Source organism: Empidonax traillii, unplaced genomic scaffold, assembly GCF_003031625.1.
Source record: "Empidonax traillii isolate 1590-97213 ecotype Southwest subspecies unplaced genomic scaffold, ASM303162v1 scaffold1122:size435736, whole genome shotgun sequence".
Classification (NCBI taxonomy): Eukaryota; Metazoa; Chordata; class Aves; order Passeriformes; family Tyrannidae; genus Empidonax; species Empidonax traillii.
The window spans coordinates 260,589-282,447 of record NW_020956315.1 but is presented as its reverse complement, the minus strand read 5'-3'; the positions used below and the strand labels follow the sequence as shown (position 1 = coordinate 282,447).

General features: G+C 42.0%; 1 protein-coding gene across 1 annotated transcript in view; it reads left to right on the top strand.

The window, feature by feature from the left end:
• IRS1 (insulin receptor substrate 1) overlaps positions 1–5,486 on the top strand; it is a 43,693-nt gene extending 38,207 nt beyond the window's left edge. Inside the window, exon 2 of the mRNA XM_027905101.1 lies at positions 4,403–5,486. The gene's annotated coding sequence lies outside the window, so the exon portion shown is untranslated. The remainder of the gene's footprint in view (positions 1–4,402) is intronic.
• Positions 5,487–21,859: the final 16,373 nt, after the last annotated feature.

Below are 21,859 nucleotides of genomic sequence, written 5' to 3'. Positions count from 1 at the left end.
GTTTCCTACAGCAGTGAAAGATTACCTACACAAAGAAAAAAATGGGGTGGAAACACCAAATTCAGTTCCCCTGCCTGATAGGAAAGGACCTGGTGAGAGCAAATCGTCAGTAATTCCCCACTTAGGACACTCGCAGGAAGCCTGAAAGAGGCATTTTGGGGGTACAAGGAAGGAAAGCTGCTCTATTAAATGTAGATTACAGCCTGTCAAGTTAAATGGCAATGCGGTAATTACTTTGTTTGGTTCTATTTGGAATTCCTTTTGTTCGATTCGGGCTGCAATTAACACACCGGAGCGGGCATTGTTCCCTCCTGCATTCCTTTGCTCTTTCGGCGGCCCTCTGAGTGGGGAAACAGCTTATTTGCATCTCTTTGAAAAGGAGGTATTTGAGCTAGCTTAAATTTGGGTTGATGTTTTTAATTTATCCGAAGGAGATACTTCCTGTATCTGTGCGCACATCGGTGATGCCGAGGAAGATGTAAACAGGCGCTGCCTCTGCTCATCAGTGTGGGGATGGATTTAGCTTTTAGGGTAGGGACGCACCGGTTCGTTATAATTAGGTGATGACTCATGCAGATGTCACCGAGACAAGAGCTGTAAATGAGTTTTTCAGGACTTCTTAATGTGTTTACTTTGCTTTTCTAAAGACACTCGGTTACCTGCCCAGGCTGCAGGAAGACCTCGACTGGTGGAAATTCTCCAGTCCTCTCCTTTTATTTCGAACTTCTGGTCTTGAGCTTTTTATTTTTTACGAGGTAGATCTGTTCATCATGTGGTAAATCACCGTTTAATCTACACAGAATAAGGTACTCTGTATGATCCTAAAATAAACAGCAAATGCATTAACTGCTGAAACCTTTTATTTATGACTAGTAACTATGACAGGGAGTCTTCAACCAGTCCTTTGGCTTCCAGTGAGGTGCTGGTGGGATAGGTACACTTCTGGGGAACACGTTTGGATTAGCAGGGTTGATGGCAGGGTTACAGAATGATCCTCCTTTGGTAGATTTGGAAAAAAAATCTGCGTTTTCTTTAGTCAGTAATAATCTTTTCATTGTCCTGGCTCTGTCAGCTGTAGAGTTGTTTCCTAAACAGGTGCCAGCTGACAGTGGGAAGGTGTCACAGTGCACTGAGCCAGTCTGATGTTTGGGAGCCACGTTTTTGCCCCGCTGTGTTAATCAGTGACAAAGCAGTTGCATTTATTTGCTGAAACGATCATGGAGCTCCAACATCAACTTCATGCTATTTGACTTGTTTTTGGAATTAAATGACCCTTTGGAAGGGCATTCCTCTTGGTGTTTTAGGGACAAGACACGTTATTGCCTCTTAATCGCAAAAGAAAGTTTAATTAGCTACTGGACAGTCTTTTGCTTGAACATTGCTTGAGTTTTCACTTTTGTTTTTTCTTCCTTGGTTGCTTTCAAAGAGAATGGATTGTGAGAAAGGAGTAAGGATTGCACTCTTAAGTGTATTTTAACGTGCACGAAAATTCTGTTAACTTCAGGAAAGATGTATTAAATTCTCCAGATGCTCTGCTCTTAGTTCAAATTTTAAGTTCTCTTCTCCAGCTCCCCAATAATGGAAACAAAATGAAATACCAGCTTATTTTTAGTTGCTGGATTTAAGAATGGGATGTCAGCTGTAATAGGAACTGCAGCTAGCTGTGCTGTATCCGTCCTGGCCTGAGAGATTTGAGAAGGAAGCTCGGCCAGCTGGAACGTGCGTCAGTGTTATCTGCATGTGTGCTGGAACAGATGTTGAGCAGAGCCTGCTTGTCAAAGGTACCTTGTAGTAACTCTTAAAGATGCTTGTTTGTTTCAGTACATTTTTCTTGCATCGCTAATTTTTTCCATAAAGTCAACCGCAGAGTTACATTATTGGGGATTCCAGCCGAAACTTGTGGTGAATAGGAAATAGATTAAACACAGGTTTTCCCCTTTTCTCTGGTTGCCAACAGTGATGTCAGTGGTTTTAATGATCGTTACCTCAGCTCGCTGCTGTCCTCGCACTCTCTTATTAAAACTCTTGTCTTCTGCACTGTTTTGTGTGTTGTTAAGGAAATGCTGATGGCTGGAGGTATCCAAGCCATTACTTCATTTCCAAATAAGGTTCTTCCGCCTCAGAATGTACTGTAACAGTTCACTGGGGAGAGAGGAGATTCAGGTTGTTTTGTCAGAAATCTAAGAAATGCTCTTTTAAAGTCCAGCAAAGAGCATTTGTGTGCTAAAGCTTTTGGCTATGCATTAGGTGTAGATGAGTATTCCCTGGATAAACTCAACCTTAGGGGCTGAGTGTATTTCCAGTGACCTTGGAGGAGCACTCCTGGTCTTGGAATGGCTGTTTTCTACACACCTTTGTTCCTGCAGGCAGAACAGGCACTGCTGTGCTGTAATAGCAGCAAGGGTTGTCCTCCTCAGGTACGTAATTTGTGTATTGTGGAAGAAGATTGGTCAGAATAATGGGGCGTGAAAACAAATAATTACAATCAGTAATTTCAGGTGGTCCATGGCAAGGTGTCTGGGTGCGTTTCAACTTCCCAAAATTAGAAGAAAGCAAAAGCATACCGGTGCATTTTTAGGAAAGGGTGCCAGATTTCCATGTTGCACTGCTGAACATCCTGGGTGTGGAAGTACAAGCTTGAAACTGCTCCGTCCCCCTGTGCCCTGTCATAGCTGCAGCTGACATTTGTGTGAAGTGCAGCCTGTACCAGGTCATGTCCTACGTAATTCTGGCTCTTCATCCTGTCTCAAACTCTCGAATATTTCAGCCTGCTCCGGTTTTTTTTTTTCACTCTTCTTACACGTGTGCAGGACTTCAGTATATGAGTGCTTGGGTTTCTGTAACTGGGGGTTTCTTCAGTGTTATTTTCTTAGTGAATTCCTCTAGGAAGTGTTTCATTTTTCCAAAAGACTTGTTACTCTCTTTCTTCCTTTGCTCTTCTGACTTTGGAATCCAGGAATGAATGCCCGATAGTAGCAGTTGTGACAGCTTCTTGGGCATATTGGGGGAACTGGTGAGGAATTGGATAGGATAGGACAGGCCATTTTGTTCAAAACATTATGTATTTGAGTTCAGATGACCTGAATTCTAGTGAAGAGGCGTAGCACCTGGCCCTGATACTGCAAATTATGTATTATTGAAGTACTAAAAATCTCTTAGAGTGAAGTCTAGCGATGCAGGAAAGCTGTTCTTGCCCTCCTTCCACTTGCCCTGTGGAGAGGCAGGTCAGACTGGGAGGGCCCTGCTGGTGGGCACCCAGCTGTCCCTCTGGCCCTGCTGGATGGGAGCTGGATGTGGAACACCCACCTCGGATATGCAGCAAATCCCACTCCTCTGTTTAAATGAAGCTGTTTTGCCTTTGTTGCTTGTCTTTATTAATAAAGTGTGGCGTTACTGGCTAATTTTAGGTCAATCACAGTTGAAAGCTGTAAAGCTATGTGAAGCTGTATAGAGATATTTGGGTAGGAACATTCCAGTAGATCGCAGTGTGAGTGCAGAAGAAAGTTGAAAGTAAATAAGAGATCTGTGAGATAATTCTCCAGGGAGTTTTCAGAGCATACCACGCATCATTTGCAGGGATAGGCTTTCCTTTCACTTGAAGGACCACACAAAGTAAATTCTGTTTCTTGTGCAATTAGAGAATATAGGACAGGAGGTCTTTTCAGTTTTTTTTACTTCGGCGTGTCTATGGGAAGCCTTTATTTGTACTGAGGAAAATGCAGTGTTTGCCATCCTTCCAGGAGCACAGTTAATATCAAATATAGAAATAGACGCACTTTTATGTAGAAATCTAAGTCTTGCTTCATCAGGTCGGAGACGAAACTCCTGAAATGTAAATGATGGGAGCCCTCTAACCCCAGTTGGAACAAAAATGATATTCATGTCACCGCTGTTCTGTTCAGTCCCCTGCGGGTCTGGCTGCGTGTGACCGGAGCGGAGAGTCCTTGGTCATCCTTCTCGTGCAAGCCGTGGTGTTTGCAGGTGGCCAGGAAACCCTCTTGTAGGGCCTGGCATGTGACAAACCTTTCCTGTAGCCGGTAAAAATGCCGACAGCAGGCTGGTGTTTTGAGCTTTTCTTTTCTCTTGTCACGGGGGCTTGTCAGAGTTAATCAGTATGGACACTTGAATTGTTTCTGCCTAGGTGGATCTCTTGCAAGTTTTAAATGTGTTTCTGACTGCTTTGAATTTTTATTGCCAACATCTGTTTTAAATGCTTTTGGGATTCTCGTGCTTGAGTGCAGTTCAACTGTATGTGCGCCATAATTTTTCGAGGTACTAACACTTCCAGTTTAGATGATAAAGAAAAAAAAAAAAAAAAAAAGGAAGTATGGGGAGGGAAATGATTGCAAAAAAGCTTTTAAAATCCCCACGATGCTAATTTTCTTTCTCTTTTCAATTTCAGAACGATGACCTACACGACCTCAGCAAATCCTCCTTTTAAACTCATGGGTATCAAGACTATAAACGTTTCATGCTATCACAACTAGGACCTCACCTCCTCCTCCTCCTCCTCTTCCTCTGTAAATGGGTACGATGCATCCAGTTCAGTTTGTTTACTTCACACAAACCTCAGGAGTTGTTTGACTGAGCTGCACATCCCGTGTTGTGCCAAGCAGAAGCACTGTGACACCTGGACAACGAGTCTCTCTTATTCATCCTCCACCACCAAGGACTTAGCTGGCCACATGAACTGATGTGCCCACCACTGTGTCATGGTGAGAATGGGTATTTTTACTAGCACATTTACACAACTTCATTTGCTGCTGAAAACCTGTACGACAAATCATCATTTGTAAATTATTGCATACAGAAACTTAAATGTCGGTTGAAGAGTATTAAATATTTAACATAGGTTTTGATTTATACATGTACTTTTTTAATTAAAATGTAACTTTTCCTACAGCACATCTTTTTTTGATGTGGAACTGAGGTATACTATATTCTGTTGTAAACAGAGTGGGAAACCTGCTTAAAACAAGGCTTCTAAGAATAGAGTAGGGTACTATTCTTGTTTTAAGATTGTAATTCAGAAAATAATATAATATGAGTCATTGGTCCCTGGGCCTTGATTGTACAGTCATATTTACTGATACTATCAGTTGTAAGATAACCCTGATGTTGAGTTGAATTCTTTCCAAAAGAAAAATAATTTTGTACTCCTTGTAAAATAATAGTCTGTATTAACTACAATGAAGACAAACATTACTGTACATGGTATTTACAAGTGTCAACTTGAATTCATCAATTGCACAGGAACCGACAAAAAAATCAGAAAAAAGAAATCAAAGTCTTCCATTGTATATATTGTAAAGATGAAAAACAAAAACAACAAAAAACCACAACCAACAGAAAACCACAAAACAAAATGAAAACAAAAAAAGGGTGAACTTTTCAAATTGACTCTTTCCCTGGAATGAAAATGTGGGTGTTTGTAAATTCTGGAAATCTCTTTCTATATGTAATAAACTAGATACTGTTTTATCTGCTGTAGTAGTTTTTGGGTTTTTCTTGTTTTGTTTTCTTGGTGAGCTGTCTCAGCTCCAATTGTCCCTCCAGGTTTCTGTGTGTCACTGAGAACATCTGTGGACCCTCCATAGCTTAAGAATGAAGTCAAGTGTAATTAGGTGTAGCAGGGAGTATGCTTCCTTCCATTATTCCACTAAAACCCTTGTTTCAGTTCCCTGGAGGATCTTCAGGATACAGCCCTGCTGCCACTGAAGTTGGTGGAAGAGCTCACAGCACATGAAATCACTTGGAAGCCACAGCAAGACTTCAGCGAAAAATTTACAAAGGAGCGGCTCAGCTGGTTGTCTGGAAATCAGTGCAAGAGGAAGGACGGGGAAGAATCCTTCTGTGACTCCCTTTTGCTCTCCTCTGGTCCTATGCAGATAGAAGTTCTTTTGTACGTGGCACTTGCAGAGTCTTAATTCTTTGGGGGGCTGGAAAAGCACTGAGATCATGGATTTTCAAGTAGAATGTTGTTGAAGTGATAATTGAACTTGAAGCCGTGTCAGGTCCCTGTTGGTCCCTCCTGCTTCTGCGAAGCAACTCCATGGACCAGTGCACATTCAACAGAAATCCTTGTTATCAGGAACAGGCAGGCACTCACAGCACCAGCCCTCCCTGCAGGAAGGCTGTCAGACCCTCAAAGAAGGAGTTCCTTCCCCCTGAGATGTTTCTGATGTCTGGGGTTGGGCTGTGGTTAATGCAGAGTCCCCTTCTGACTGCAGTGCAGACCCAGGGGCCATTGCACAGCTGCTTTTCACCTCTCCTGTGGCTGGAGGCAAACCATCCCCCTGGACCTGCTGGTGTTACTGCACTTACAAAACCACTTTGACCCTGTCAAGTCAGAATATTCACTTAAGAAAGGACTTGCAGCTTAAGAATGCTGAAATCATTGCAGATCACCGGGAGCAGCTGCAGGAGAGGTGGTGCTGGCAGTGTGAGGATGTTGCTGCATGAGGAGGCTGCAGCCTGAGAGGGACTTGCACCTGCCCAAATGCTGCAATTTCTAATTTACCCATTTTATCTTGAGCCTTCTTTTCTTGTTCTTGTTGTTTTGTTTTTTTGTTTTTTTTTTTTTTAGGTGGGGTTCAGTTGCAATGACAGCTTGCCTGTGTCCAGAAGTAAAAACATAAAAACAACTCATCTCCAACCTCTTTGCCCGCAGTCTTCTCCAGCTTTAAATTAAATGTTCACTGTGTTGATTTGGTTTGCTAAATATTAGCCTCTGTTAATGTTAAAAGTGCCTTGGATAGAAAATTGTTTAATGTCTGTTGTGCTTTGCATCGTTCCAGGTAATTTGAAGGCTCTGGCTATTACTGAAATCACAAGTTGGAAGGTGCTGGAAGCTCCTGTTAAGTTTTAAAAGGCAGTGTTTAATCCTGGTAGGAGTATTTCACAGTGCTACATCTATGAGCAAATTTTGGTCATAAAACAGGAATTCTGAAAAATTGCATGCATTGACAGTGGTCATTAGGAAAGGGAATGGTGGGGGGAGGAGACAGTGCTGGTGAGGTGGATTTCCATTCATGTTTAGTGGTAACACAGCCAGAGAAGCAGCTTGTTAAAGATGTTTATGTTAATCGTTATTTTTTCCTGAGTAAAGTTAAACATGCCTGTTCAGCAGATGTTTTGAAAAGGTTTTTGAAGCAGAAATGCATTCGTAACCAAACCTGAAACTCTTGATTGTTGCATAGATTTTTATCCTTATAAATTAAAAACTTTTTAATAAGCAGACCGTTATGAACCGTTTTAAATGAAAGCATAAATGCCTCAAAAATACAGTACTGTACTGTGTTATCCTTTTATGAATTCTTTTGTGCTGTCTGCCACAGGACAGATCGTCATTTCTGTAAGTTTGAAAATGAGCACATGGGATCAGTCCTAGATCAGCTGGTAAAACTCAGATACTCAGGAGTTTATTTTGCCTTTTTTTTTTTTTCCTTTCTTTCTTTTTTAAAGTGGGTGTTTCTGGTTATTGTTTGAGTTCCTTTCTGGCCCTGTTTCAGTTTTCAATAACTGTACTGAATGCATTTATCAGTGCTATTGCTTGAAAATGAATGGGGTTGGAGAAACCATTTGAAGTCGTCTCTAGGAGAACGAGGAGCATTTACACACTCGGGGTTTTGCAAGGATTGCTGTGCTCAAGTTCAGTTTGATTCGGAGTCGATGTGTGTCTTGTGGAACTCTAAATAAATCTTTGTCCTTCTAGTCTTTGCTATTCTTTACTTAGATGCAGCAGGATGAGCAGCCTTCACCGTTGTTTTTGGGATGATTAGCTGGGTCTAGCAGGGAGTAGCAGCCTAAGTGCAGCATGTCAGCTGCTAATTGAATCAGTCTGGGCAGATGTTTGAGCCCTCGTTCTACCACTTAATTCACCTAAGCTAGCTTAGGTTAAAGAAACAATACTGAAAATAATGAAGATAGGGAAAGAATTTGCCCATCTCCTGTGTGACCTCCAGACCTCCAACCCGTCTTTGGGTGCAGATGATTTTTTGGTAGGTTTGGTTTTGTTTGGGGTTTTTGTTTTTTGTTTTGTTTTGTGGGGTTTTGTTTGGGTTTTTTTTGTTTGTTGGTTGGTTTTTTGTTTGTTGGTATTTTGTTTATTTCAACCTGCAAACCGTGAGACTGGTTCACTGGTGTAAATGGTGGTATACACCTTTCTTCAATTCGCCTTGTTTTTATCTGCCTGCTAGTGTTTTCCTTGAGCTGCGTTTTCACTGAGATACCACAAGTAAGTTTGTGAACTTCCCAGATGCCCATATGGAGGCTGGAAAAGAGTGGAGGTGGAAAAAAGTTCAGGACTTCCAGTTTTTAGAGAAGTTTTTTTGGTTTTGTTCCTTTACGTGATGCTGTTCTCCAAAAAGATGACATGAGGAATCTGTGATTTGCAGATGAATGTTCTGAAAGAGGAGAAGGTGGATGGTAATCAATTTTAACTACCAGTTTACTATTTCACCTTCAGCTGGTGAATTTGAAACAGCATTTCATTTTCCTTTAAACTGTTGTCTGAAAATCTGATTATGGCAGGAGTTTGAGAGCAACATCAAGTCCCAAATTTCTGGCACGTCCTGATTCTGCATCCACGGAGCTCTGTGCAAACTCGACGCTGTTTCTTCCTCAGGCATCAGCATCTTTTGAAATCAAGGACAGGTTGTTGGCTTTTGTTTTCAAAAGGCTGATGGAAACAGAGTGAATTCCGGTTCCTGTGATTGTAGTCTCAGTCCAAAACACGGATTGAGCCCACGCAGGGCCAAAAATTCATTATTTATCCTCTAAATGACTAACTTTGGAGAGAAACTGGTGTCTTCTAACAGCCCTTAGACCCTGCTGTGGTGTCAGTAATTGATTTCCCTTTGTCCCCCCAGCCTGAATGGCCATGCCCTGGCTCTGGGTGCTTGTCCCTCCTCCTCAGCAGCCGCTGCTGTCCTTGTTAGGCTCTGTGTGAAGTGGCCTGGCAATCTGTTGGCTCATCACCAATCTCCCAGTCATGTGGGTAATCCAGAGGGTTGTCATCTGAGGTGAAAGATAAGGAGAAGGCTCTGAACGTGACACATGGATGTGAAAGATCAAGAGACTTCTGCTCGCTCTGGTATTTTTAAAATCAGAGCTGACAATGGGACATGAGCGAGCTGTTTGGTTTTGCCTCTTCCAAAGCGTTGTATGAAGGTGATTAAATCAACCGAGCGTGATTTATGCCTTAGCTTTGTGTATGCAGAAATTAAACTGATTTTTACCTTCTTCATTGAATTGTTAGGATTAAATAACAAGAAATACTTGACTCCAGTAGTGTTGGACAACATAGAAATTTTTGTAGAGAAACTACATAAACAGCAGTTCTGTTCAGCTCCTTTTATCTCTCCAGATTGTGGTGTCCCCTTCAGTGCTCCCTCTCTTCTCTCTAATACCATCTTGCTCACTCAGAAAACTCAGTTGCTGGAAAGTTTCATTCTGACCCAAGAAATGGGGAAAAGTGTGAAATCCTTACCTTGAAAGTGCCACAGCAGGCAGTGCGTCCTGTGACGCCACAGCCTCTTCGGTTTTACTTGGAATACATGGATTTATAACATAATTTTGGGGGGGAGGTGGAAAAAGATTGTTTTCCCACGTTGCAGAATTATTTTGGTTTTAAAAGGCTCAATTCTTCTCTGGCATCTTCAGCTGGAAGTGATGGCCTGACAGAATAGTGGGTGGGTTTTACCTGGTTGAATAATTTTGTTCCTGACTAGATATGTGGAATGATTTCACTTGAAATAAAAAGTGAACTCACCATTTGTTTGGAGGGTTTTTCTTTAAACATTATTTAATAATGACAATTTAGGACATGATTACTGTTTCCTAATGAAACTTCCATCGCTGTGAAACAGTCACACATCCTTGCTAAGCAAATAACGTTGTCATAACTGTGATGTGGGTTTGTCAGTCTGTTTTCCTAACAGCCTTGTTTATTTAAGCAGGATGTTTGTCATCTATAACAGGAATATAAATTGATGCTGAACAGATGAGTTTGGTTTTTTTTTTTTAAGAGCTGTGATGAAACCTGTAAGAATTTAATGGCTTTTTGAGGTGGTTTTTCTTTGTTTCTTTGGGGGTTTTTTTTGCTGCTTATTGGGTTTGGGGGCGTGCAGAGTAGAAACAACTTTCCAAAGCTTGTCAGTGAAGAATCGATGACTGATTGCATTGCAACAGACAATGGGATGGGTGCTCTCTAATAAATTTATATTTGATCTTTGTGTAGACATTGCAAGTGTCTCTTTCCAGCAAGCAGCAGCTCTTCCAGCTCCAGTGATTGCCAGGAGTTATTTTGGGAAGTTACAGGAGGTGTACATGCTTGGTCTGAATATAGTTAAAGCCAGATCTTAAAAAGGAGGAGTTAAGCCATGAAAGGCTTACAATTCACATAGATAACTGTCATTATATTATAGTCTTTCCCTAAAAATATTTCAGTAGCTATAATGAGAAGGAAACAAGTGAAACTCAGAGGAAACAAGTTGCAAACTTGAACCAGCAAATGAATGAGATTTCTCATCCCTAGCATTTGCATTCCTTGGTTTCTTCTCTGTTGTTTTCTAAGGTTGACAAAGATAAATTTAGATGGACCTTCTTTGATTAAATAGCCTTAAGTGTTCTAGTCTAATTCCTCCTTTAGTGTAGCTGTTTTTTTCATTTGTTATGAAGGAAAATAATTCGAAACCAAAATTGTGAGAACTCTGAAGGCTCTGCCTTCAGAAGGAGGTTTTACCTCCTGTGCTCCTTCCCAAGAAATGAAAGGTCAGGAGAGCTAAGCAGGAGTGCAGATTTTGCTGCAGGAAAATGCAATGCTTCTGTATGATCATCATTTTAAATTACTTCTTCAACTTTGTCACTGCCAAAATTACTCAAGGTAATGTATGGCAGAGTAAACTAAAATACACAAACACAATAAGGTATTCTGACTTCCTAAGACAGGGAAAAAAAAAAAAAAAAACATTAATTTCTGAGAGGGGGGTGAATTAACAAGATAATTCTTTACCATATGAAGCAGTCCATAAGATCTTAGTGTGTTGTTTTGTACTGTTTGTTTTGTTTAAATAGTGAGGCTTAAAATGAGTCTCCTTAGAGGAAGTTCAATGTCAGAAGGATTCTTTGGGGGTGAGGGGAAAGAAATCGTGGCTGCCTGCTGTTTTTTTGGTCTGAGAACGGGAACTGTGCACAGGTTGGTGTGGGAGTATGTTGTGCACAGGCTTCCATAAACAAATATCCTGAGGCACACAGCAAATAAACACATTCGAGATTATAATTACTGTTTAGTTGATCCCCTGTTTTAGAGCCGCTTTGGAGAGTGCAGGGTAGATGTCAGCCTTCCTCCCACCAGCGAGATTTGAAGGAGCTGAAAGCTGGGTGGCAGGCTCTAGTTTGGACGTGCAGGGATGCTGTGGGTTAAAAAACAGCTGATGGGGACTGGGTAAAGCCTAACAAAACCCATGACTGGGCCATGGGATGTGTCTGCCAGGCCCAGGCAGTGGGTGCACCCACCCCTGCTTGGCGGGAAACAGGTGAGTGCTGTCAGACCCCCACCCCTGATGCGAGGAGTTCAGGTGTGAAGTACCCACAGCAAGTGGGAATGAGGCTGCTCACAGAGGAAGCCAGAACATGCCATGACTGGGTAAATTCCTGCAGTCCATGCAGTCAAAGTGGTCTTTTTTTTCAGTTTTATAATTTATGAATATGCTGCTAGGAGCAAGCACAGGGCTTGTGTGCTCCAGGCAGTTGTTTAAAGCTCTGTCTTGATCTCGTTTCACTGTGTAACAAAATCCCCATCACAGGTGGGAGTCAGACCAGACACAAATCTTATAATGAATTGATGTTAATTTGTTGGGGGTTTTTTTTAACACATAGTCAGATTTTCGTAAACATTTCTTTGTTTGTACCTCCTTGTGCACAGCACCTGTGTGGAAACCAGTCTGCCACCACTACCAGAGTGACCTGACCTGGATTTTAAAACAAAAACTGAACCCCGGGGGTTTTCAGCTGTAAGTCTTACATTTTCACTGGGATTGAACTTCCCCAAAAGCACGTTGGCCTTGATCAGGGCCTGGAACGAGTGAGTCTGAGCAGGGAATTCTTGCAGCTCCAGCCTGCCTGTGTGATCCAGCTCACATAATTACAGTTCAGCTCCTGGCCAGTAGCAGGGCTCTGGACGGCATCAAAGCATTCCTGCAGAGCGTTTTGAACTCCTCCCAGTGACCACTAGCTCTGGTGGCTGCCCAGCAGCTCCTGAGCACACACTGAGCCGTGCTGTGCCCACACCCGTGTGAATTAACCATCTCCCAAAAAGCCGAGTTGCAAAGAGCGGATAATTCTGACATTGTGGCATCCTTTGCATAACTGCACTTCAAAAGCTGTCTGGAGCCCGTGGCAGCTGCCCAGGCAGGATCCATCCTATCAGCCGATGCCTCCGGAGTGGGCTGTGCCAAAAGCTTTAGCAAATCAATGCCCGCGGAAATGTGATTCTTCTTGAATCAATTTTATTGTTAAAGAGGAAATCGCAGATAAAAGCTTTAGGAGTACAGAAAGGAAAAAATTTAATTTGCAGGGAGCTAATTAATTTGTTTTTTTAAGACGTGGGGTTTTTTTCAGTCCTTTGGTGGGGTGCAGCTTGTTTAGGGAAACTGCTTTGGTGAAGGAAAAGACGGTGCCCATAGCAATGTGTTTCTCTGCAGAGGTCAGTGCAAATTCCTTGCATTTGTGTTCGTCTTTCTTGGGTTGTGATTCAAGGGAAAATCTTGAAAGGAAAAAGAAAAAGGGAAGGAAAAAGGGAATTAGGTAAAACTGTAGAAGATCAGGAAAGAGGAAATGGGGAAAGCATCAGCTTGACTCTGTCAAAGAAAGTCTGTGTGTATGAATGTGTGTCTGTAAAACCAACAGGTGCTCCAACAGCACTGACTGCAAGTTAACCAAAAGTCACTGACCACCCTTGAAAACTCCTTTCTGTTTTTATCCCAGAACAGCTTTAACATCTCTTTTTAGTAGGTATTAATTCATTAGTGAATTACCCAAAGTGATGGTTTTTGTGGGGGGTTCAAGTTACGTTTCTATTTCTGTTGCGCTGAGATGCTCATTTTCTATGGGATATCGTTTAAAGTTGGATATTTACCTGTTAGAAGAAGAAATGTTGAACTGTTTGTGTTTCAGAGGACGTTAAATATTCACCCAGGACTCCATTTCAGTGACAGACCTGTGAGATGGGCTACAGTTCAACCATTTCTGCTGAACCGAGGTAAGGCTGGAGTTACTTTCCTGCAGGTGATGCCCACCTGGATCTCTGTCCATGTAAAAGAGGTCCATATATGATTTGTGTTTCTATAGCAGGCTGCTCAGTAAATTAGATAATCCTATTGCTGTTGGATTTGAGGGATGTCTATTCTGGAAAAGACAAACACATATAGATCTACCTACCTGTTTAGATGATACCTGAAGAACGTGTGTGAAATGAAGTAGCCAAATATTTACATTTAACTGTAGTCATTGCATAATTATTCCTGTTCCACGTGTGATGAAAGAAATTAAATAATTAAATTTCCTATGGCTGTATGGAAGATTCGCTGTCGTTCAGCCTCTTCTGATAGTGCTGTGAATCCAAGCATTAATTTTCAAATGCTCTCCTTTTCCTAGTTCTCTCTCAGCTATTCTTAACTCCTGAGCAGTCAGTGTTTGGGCTGGAGGAAGATGAAAAGTAGGTATTTCATGTCTGTGTTTCTTACCGAGCACAGCTTAGAGCTGGAGAGGTGCATCTCAACATTTGTGGGGAAAATCTGTGTGAGAAGAAATCAGAACCAAGCACTGTGAATTTTCTACTTACTGCTTTTAAAACAAGTGGGATTTTTATAAAATAATTGGAAATTAATGCGACAGACATAGAAAGTGTCTTTATTTCCAGCTTTTGGAGTTGGCCTGGTTTCCACAAGTGCAAGGTACTGACAGGTGCTGCCTTTTTCATTGGGCTCTGAGGTTATGGCACATTTCTGAGAACCAAGACATTTGTTGCTGCTCCTGAAACAAACTTCTTAAGGTATCCAGGTCTATAAAAAGTGCTTCGTATCTTCCACAGACACTGCGAATTATTTGCAAAAAACTTGCATTTTCAGGAAAAATGCTGCAGTTCTTACAGCACCATTAAAGAACAACAAACCTGTAAAAGAAAACCACCAAAAGCATGTTTGCTTGAACTATCCTGCACCGTTTGAGGATTTAAATGTCTTCTTATTTTATTACCATTTGTTTTTTTCTGTTTTGTTCTGCTGAAGGGAGGTAGTGCTGATAAAGAAACAGCTCTCTCCTCCTCCTGAGTGTGAACACTTGCCTTTCGGATATTTAAAAGTGTGTGTTTGTGCACATAAATAACAATTTACACAGAGGGAGAGGGGGAATGCTGTGAGAACGGCCTCAGTAACTTTATGAACTTAAGTGCTGACTGCCCTTAAGAATTATGATCCTCCTGTTCTATGGTGAGCATTGCTGTGGGGTCATATTACTATTCTTTGTGCTGTATGTATTTCCTTGCCTTCTTGCAATAAAAAAGAACCCCCCGCTTTTATTGAGAGCATTTCCAATTTGTAACAGATCAGCAACCCGGTGTTGTTCCTTTGGCAGGGTGAGGCCATCAGGACCTATCCTTTTATGGGTCTTTCCAGGTGATTTACTGGCTATGACTTTTCCCTTCATATCACACTCGAAGCTTCATCGAAATAATTTGGAATGTACAGGGACCAAACAAATGGCATGGGCTGAAGTGTCTGTTTGCCAAGATAACCCACGGGACAACTTGCCAAACCAAACATTATTGTTAGAAACATGGGTTGACCAGAATGCCTATCCCTGAGCTGGAGTGGGAATGGTTTCATGGGAAAAAGTTTGCTCAACAGTGTAAGCTCATAGAGAAGAGACAGCACACTTAGTTGAAAGAAGTTTAAACTGCAGCCAGTGCTATGGCTTGTGGCTGATCTTTATTATGTGCTATGTTTTCAAATCCTATTTTTTTTTTTTTTTTTACTTATAAAATGTTATCTCAGGATAATATTTTTTTTTTTTTACCCCCCAGTGCTGGTTTTGAGGACTCCTTAGAGAAACCAAACTGTATCTTCCATCTTACCTTTGACTTTTGTGACTGTTCTGCCCCACAGAACGTAGAGCTGATCCTTTATTTTAAAGTGTTTTGGGTAGTTTAGCTTGAAGCATCATTGCAGCATTTGCAGTTATAAAAAATTAAGGTTTAATGACAGGATTATTGGAAAGGAGGGGGGAGGAGATGAACTAGATATTGGGCTTATCAGCTCTGCATTCAGTATTGGCGGGAGATTCCCAAATTTAGTAGTAGCATCTTCTAAGAACAGCTCATTCCTTTGAAGTGGCTTAAGGGCTGAGGCTCTGAGAGGCAGTTCCAACACTTCTCATGATCTACCTCAAGTCTGTGATAGAGTTGCGTGGATGGTGGGTGGGAACGACAGAGCAGAGCAGATTCCTCAGCATCCAAACCTTGCCAGCTCCACAGAAAGAAACCAGCACAAGTTGATGGAGGCAGTGCAAATTTAGCTGAAAAGCCTTTTCCTGTTTTTTTTTAATGTGTGAAACACCGAGGTGAGGCCGTGCTGTGAGAAGGACAGTGCAGCAGCAGCGCTGTGGGAACAGTTTGTCACCCAGGGACTGGACTGCACTGCAGGATTGCAGGTGCAGAGCACCAGATCAAAGGGATGAAAGGGGATTAAGTGATCAGGGTATGCTTTTTTTTTCTGATAAACTGTTATTTCTCCTTGTTCTTTAGCAAGGAGACCTATGGATGAACAGCAATGCTCTAATTGATTTTTTCGCTATACAGAGTTTGTTCCAGTAGGTTCTGAAGAGGGAGAGGGGATGATAAAGCATCAGACTGCCCTGCTTTCAGCTGCCCTTTCCCTTTCCCTTAGGAAGCTTTTCTATCGAGGACCATCCAAATATGTGCCATCTTGCCTCATGGATGTGTCTAATGTTTCATTTTGTCCTTGGTTCAGATTCTCGGCTGTTTGAGTTTAGTTTGTTCCTAAGCACCAGTGCAGCTCATGTTTTGTTCTTCCCAGAGTTTCCATCACACTTCCCACAACTTTTGACTAATCCTTTCACCGGCTTTTATTGTTACTTGTCTCTGTGTTACTGTTCCTCAGCTTGTTATTTAATAACTGAAATACTAGGACCTATAGGAACATGGGAAATGACATCCATCACCCAGCTGTCATGTTTGGAATTGTAGCAGCTCTGTTGCACATGATACAGCTGTAAATTAAAATTTTCCACTGACCTGGAGCTTAGAAGGATATTCTCAGTGCAGTGCTTGCTTAGTCAGTTTTGCTGATCTTGATGTATTTATATCTATTTGTCTTTTATATATCTATTTATATTTCTTTTTATATTCCTCTTTCTTATTTTGTTTTGTTGTTCCTGGTAAAAATCCATTTCTCTGGCATGCCCTTTTCTTTATGGGGGGTGAAGTTGGCAACCATTCTTGAGATGGAGTGAAAAAGGCTTTGATTGTAAACGGATTGTCAAAAAATACACAAAATTCTGCATGTTTTATCTATGCAGGAAACTAGGAAAGCTGACTTAACATCAAAGGAGAAAAGAGATGTCTTTCAAAAATGGCTGTATCTGAAATAATTCGGGATAGGAAGGTTTGATGAGACCTGTCTTTATAAATTCTGGAATTGATCCTTTTGTCTTGTTAAAATTTAACTGCAGTCGAGAGAAAAATTAAAGATTACGTGGGTTTGATAATGTAGCACGGAACTATTTTTAGTAACTCAAAAAGCTTGTCAAGAGCACTTGCTTTCCACCAGGACTAGCACGTTGAAGCCGGTATGGGATTTGAATCCAACCCGTTTTTGAGTCCTGACAGGCCCAAGATGCCTCTTTAGAAGCGCTGAGATCACAAACGCTTTCAGGTTTGGTTCAGGCTTTACAGGTGAGTTCTCCCCTGGCACAAATTTCCAACGTGTTGGTGTTACTTGGGCGAAGCTGCCGCTGTGTGTGTGTGTCCAGATGGGCTTCGGGAGGGCAGGGCTGTTGCAGGATCCCTGGGAGAGGCCATTGTCTCCTCGGGATAAAGTGAGAGAGATTTCAGGAGCGCTTTGAAGCCGTGCCAGGCTCCTCGCGGGGCTGTGAAATCTGATACCTCCGCTTTGGAGCTGCCGGGGAAAGTACAAACCGTAGTACTTGTGGAATTCATTCACTGACTTCCAAGCTCGAGTCTGGCCTGGGAATGGAAGAAAGAGTTTAAGAGGAAGGCGGGGAAAAAAAAAAAGGGCTTCGGTAGTATGTGGCAGTTAACTGTCAACTTTGGCATCTTTTCAGATTTGCAGCTTCATGCTTTCTAGAGATAAACTGTGACTTTTCCCCCAAGGATTGGAGGATTTCATTTTCCTTTCCACTGAAGCTGTCAGGATTGTGTGACTGTAGGAGCTAGCTAAAAGTGAAGAGCAGAACCACCAGCAAAATGCCTGCTGCGCTTTTAGGTAGTTAATTTAAGGCTGAAGAACGTTTCTTGCAGCTCGGTCCTATTTACGTTCGTTTCTTGGTGTTTTCCATTTGTAAAGGCAGATCAGTAGGATCCCTCTGTCTGTATTATTGTCACACCTTGGCGTGTTTCAGGGCAGAAAAAGATGGAAAAGGTGTGTTTCTGCTCACTGGGGGCTGGGATGACAGAGTTTATGGGCATGTGAGGAAAAGTCTGAAAGCTCAGGCTAAAATTGTAACTGCCAAACAAGGGAGAATAGCAAGGAAATGCTTGAGTAACCAAGGTGGGGGAAAAGCAGAAGTTTATTACTTGATGTGGAAATAAGCAAATAATAGGTCAGCTATTTGATGTCTTTCTCCCTTCAACCACCACAGAAAAGGTGAATTATGACCAGATGCTTAAACCAGTTAATTTTAATGAAAACAGGACTAAAAAGGAACAGGTCAGGTGTACTTGATAGATAAGAAAGATTATGCAAGTCAGCAGGACTTGATAGAATATCCTACAGTGTGAACAACCTGCAAATGTTTAGTCACCTACCTTTCTCTGTAAGAAATGTGAAGTCTCCTTATGATGTCAAGAAGGCAAAGGCATGACCTGAGTTGGAAAATGCAAGGGCAGCTGAGAGGGAGGAAGCCATGGGGAATTTAGAGAAAGTTATCCTCACTCAGTATTAAGAATAAGTAATGGTGTAAATCACTGGATGACACTTTAAAAATCTTCCTTGCCCTTACAAATGTGATAAATAATTATCATGATGCCACTGTGTACTGGTGCTACCACCCATCTAGTAGATTCGGTGGAATCTTTTTTCAAAGGAGAGCTGGAAGACAGACAGTCCCACATGACATTCTTGTAAGAAAATGGGCTGGTTTTATGTGGGAAGGTGGGCACAGAACTGCCTGAGACGTCCTGGGATGAAGGGGTGACTGGGGATTTAGAGTGGCTCCTCTGAAGGCTGCCCAGGGAGGTCATGATGGTTTTGCTGCTGGAGTATTTCAAAAAGCTTGTGGATATGTGGTAGTTGATTGTCCCTCAGAGGTGGGATATGGAGGAGATGATTTCCTGCCATTCCTTTCACTTCTCTGTTCCTGGGACTCTGATTTGAAGCTGACTGGGGAGGTATTAACTCAAGTGCAAATAACTCAAGTTAACTGTGCACTGAAGACACAACCCTCAGCTTAATAGATGTCATTTTAAAACCTGGCTGGAAAAAATGAGGTTTTGTACGTGGTAATAATGTCCCAGGAGGGCATCCCGAGATGATTGGTAGATTTGAGAATGATGTGGACTGATTGGAGAGGTTCCAAAGTGGGAATGATCAAATGACTAGGAAACAAACCTAGAAGGCAGACTGAATCAATTTGGATTGTGTAGAGAATAAAAGACAGGGGGGGAAATTACAGAAGTCTTCAAATACAGAAAAAGCTGCTGCAAAGAAGAGCAGTATGATGTTTGCAGAGAGTAAAATCCCTGCAGTAGAAGGAACAGGAATTAATAGAATTAAATTACAGCAGCAAAGATTCTAAGAAGGCATTAAAAAAAAACAAAAAAAAGGGGGAAAAAACCCCCAAAGAACTATCCAAGTCAGGGATAACAATGCACTGGAAAAGAGTGCTTGGGTGAATATGAAATCTGTGATGATGCTAAAGAGCCGGTTAGTGAAATACCTGTCAGAAAGGACATGGAGATGGTTGTTCCTACTTCAGATGTTCTTTCAATGTCCCTCTCTGATTTCTTCTTCCAAGATCTTTTTATCTCCTGAGGAGGAACACTGTGCCTTGATACTTAGGGATTAAATTTGTTCCTTTACTGCTCCAAACGGAATTGCTGCTCTCTGTTCATACCAAAAACTGTCCGCCTGGCGTGTGGTGAAAGCAGCCAGGACTGCACACAAGGTTTTCACCTTTCATTTCCCTGCTTGCCTCTGACATGGAATACATGGGAGCTGACCTTTACCCCACTGCAGCCAGCACTGCAGCTTGTGGATGGAAGAGAGAGGTGCTGTTCCTTTGCAGGAGATGCTGAGGCTGTGCACAGGGAGGGCCGTACCAAATAGCCAGTCGTGCAAGTGGAAACCACTGGGTGCAGTTGTTTTGAATGTAGATTCCTAATTAGCATTTGCAGTGGTCCTTCAAATAACGCTTAGACCTGCATGCACTGCTCATATTCGGATTTTATTTCAAGCAAAATCTTCCCATAGCTAGAGTTTATGTCTAAATTTCCTTTGTCTTCGGGGCATTAAGCTGTCAGAGAACGTGCTGTAAATTAAAACCAAACCTGGATGCACAACGTAGCTCGTATTTAGGCAATGTCAGATGGGTTTTCTGAGGCTAGATCTGTTTAGAAGTTCAGAAGGAAGCAGACAGTTTGGATCAGGCAACAGTCTGCAGCGATGTGTCCAAAACAAGAGCTTTTGTTCCAAAGGGGGCTGATGCAGGCCACCAAATATGCCAGGAATGCGAGGCCGTTTGTGGCGCTGCACAGATACCATCACCACCGGAAAGCTGAGCACCCGAATTCCTGCTGGAATAACGCTGCACTTCAGAGGAAGGCGACCGAAATAAGGGAAAGCCAGAGCGGGAGGTGGCCCCTGCCTACATGTGCACTAATGTTCGGCATAAAATGATCTCTGTTTTTCTTTGAAATCCATCGTTTTCAGACCCCTCCCTCAAACCAGTGCGTTGGCTCAGGCGATTTACTGTGAAACCTTTCAGGGTCGAAAGGTCAGGGTTAGTTACAAGAAAGGGGGTTAAGAATTTTTGAATCAGCCAGTGTGATTCCAGTGAAAAAATCTGTGAGGGCTTTACATCGGGAAATGATGTTTTTCCAGTTGACATAATTTCCGAAATCAAACATAGCCGTGGATGTGAAAGCTCTGTGTGTAAATATGTATGAATTGGAGGGGTTGTTGCACTCAGTGGCTTGTGAAAAGGCTCTACCGATTGCTCTGAGCAATTTTCATACCCGTGTCAGTGGTATTTTTGTAATGCCATGACAATTGCCAGTGAAGATTGCATTCATGCTTTTGAAGTAAAGCGAGGTTTATTTCTTGTTGTTAGGTATGGAAATACTGGTTGACATAAACAAAATAAGCAGTGCTCTTAGGGGAAAAGGTTATTTTTTTTCTGGAAAATTGTATGGAAGTTTATTCAATCCTTTGGGAATTGAAATTAAGGGTAGTGTAATTTAAATTTTACAACTTCGTTGTAGCACTTGAACTGTCAGGACAGGGTAGTGCTTGAAGCTTTAGGTAGAGGTAGGTTGGAATCCACTCCAATAGGTTGTCTACCTTGAAAATAATTTAAATCTGCTCATCTGGAGAGCAGAGGAGGCGTCCCCAGGCATTGAACACCACGGGCTCTCCTCCTGCTGCAAGGAGGAGGCTGGAGGGGCCCTTGGCCTGACTTCAGGTGGCATTTCTGATGCTGGAAATCAGGGCATTGGAAGTCTGGGTGCCTGGAGGTTACCTGAACGGGTGTCAGGGACAAAATGGCTTGGAAAGTACTGATTAATATGATTAATATGTAAAACCAGGCTGCCACTGCGGGAGCGTGGGCTGACACCAGTGGTGAAATGGGGAGCAAAGCAGATTAAGCTCCCTCTGGAAAGATCAGTTGGTTGAGGCAATGATTTGGATTCCAACCTGCCTATTAACCCATCTAGAGGAGTCACGGCAGAGAACTCCCCCAGCCAATGTTTTGATGAAGTAGTTAAGTGGCATAAAATCACAGATTCAACACAACTGGTGTTTTACTGTTTTTACAGTAAATTTTACGATTTTTTCAATTATGCTTCTTTTCATTAATCTCATAATACAGATTAACAGATTTCTCTGCCTTTTTATGGGGAGAATGTGTGGGGATACTGAGCAAAAAATTTAGGGAAAAGGGACAATTTATTTTCAGTGTCTTTATCATCTGTCAGTGACAAGATGGATAGTCACATCCTCTCTGCCTTTGCAGAATGGAGTTGGTGTTTTAATGGATGGGTCTAATCAGAGCTAAAAGGAAATTTCACAATATATTTTTTGTAGAGAACACTCCCAATGCTAATGAGCAGCCGAATCTGTCTCGGGGAAACAGTTTGTTACTAAAAATAAATTGCAGCCTAACTGTAACTAAAATCAGATTGCAGAAACCAAGCAACCCTGATTTCTGCTGCAGAAGGAGATGAATCTATTACAAACAGCTCTGATTATTATATATTTTAAAATGTGCCAACCGAGACCTGTTTCGAAATTAATCCACTTGTGAGCTTCTATCAAATATGCTTAGAACGTTCTCCAGAGATTTCCTTCAGACACTGCAAAGCCAGTGAGGAACCAGTTCATAG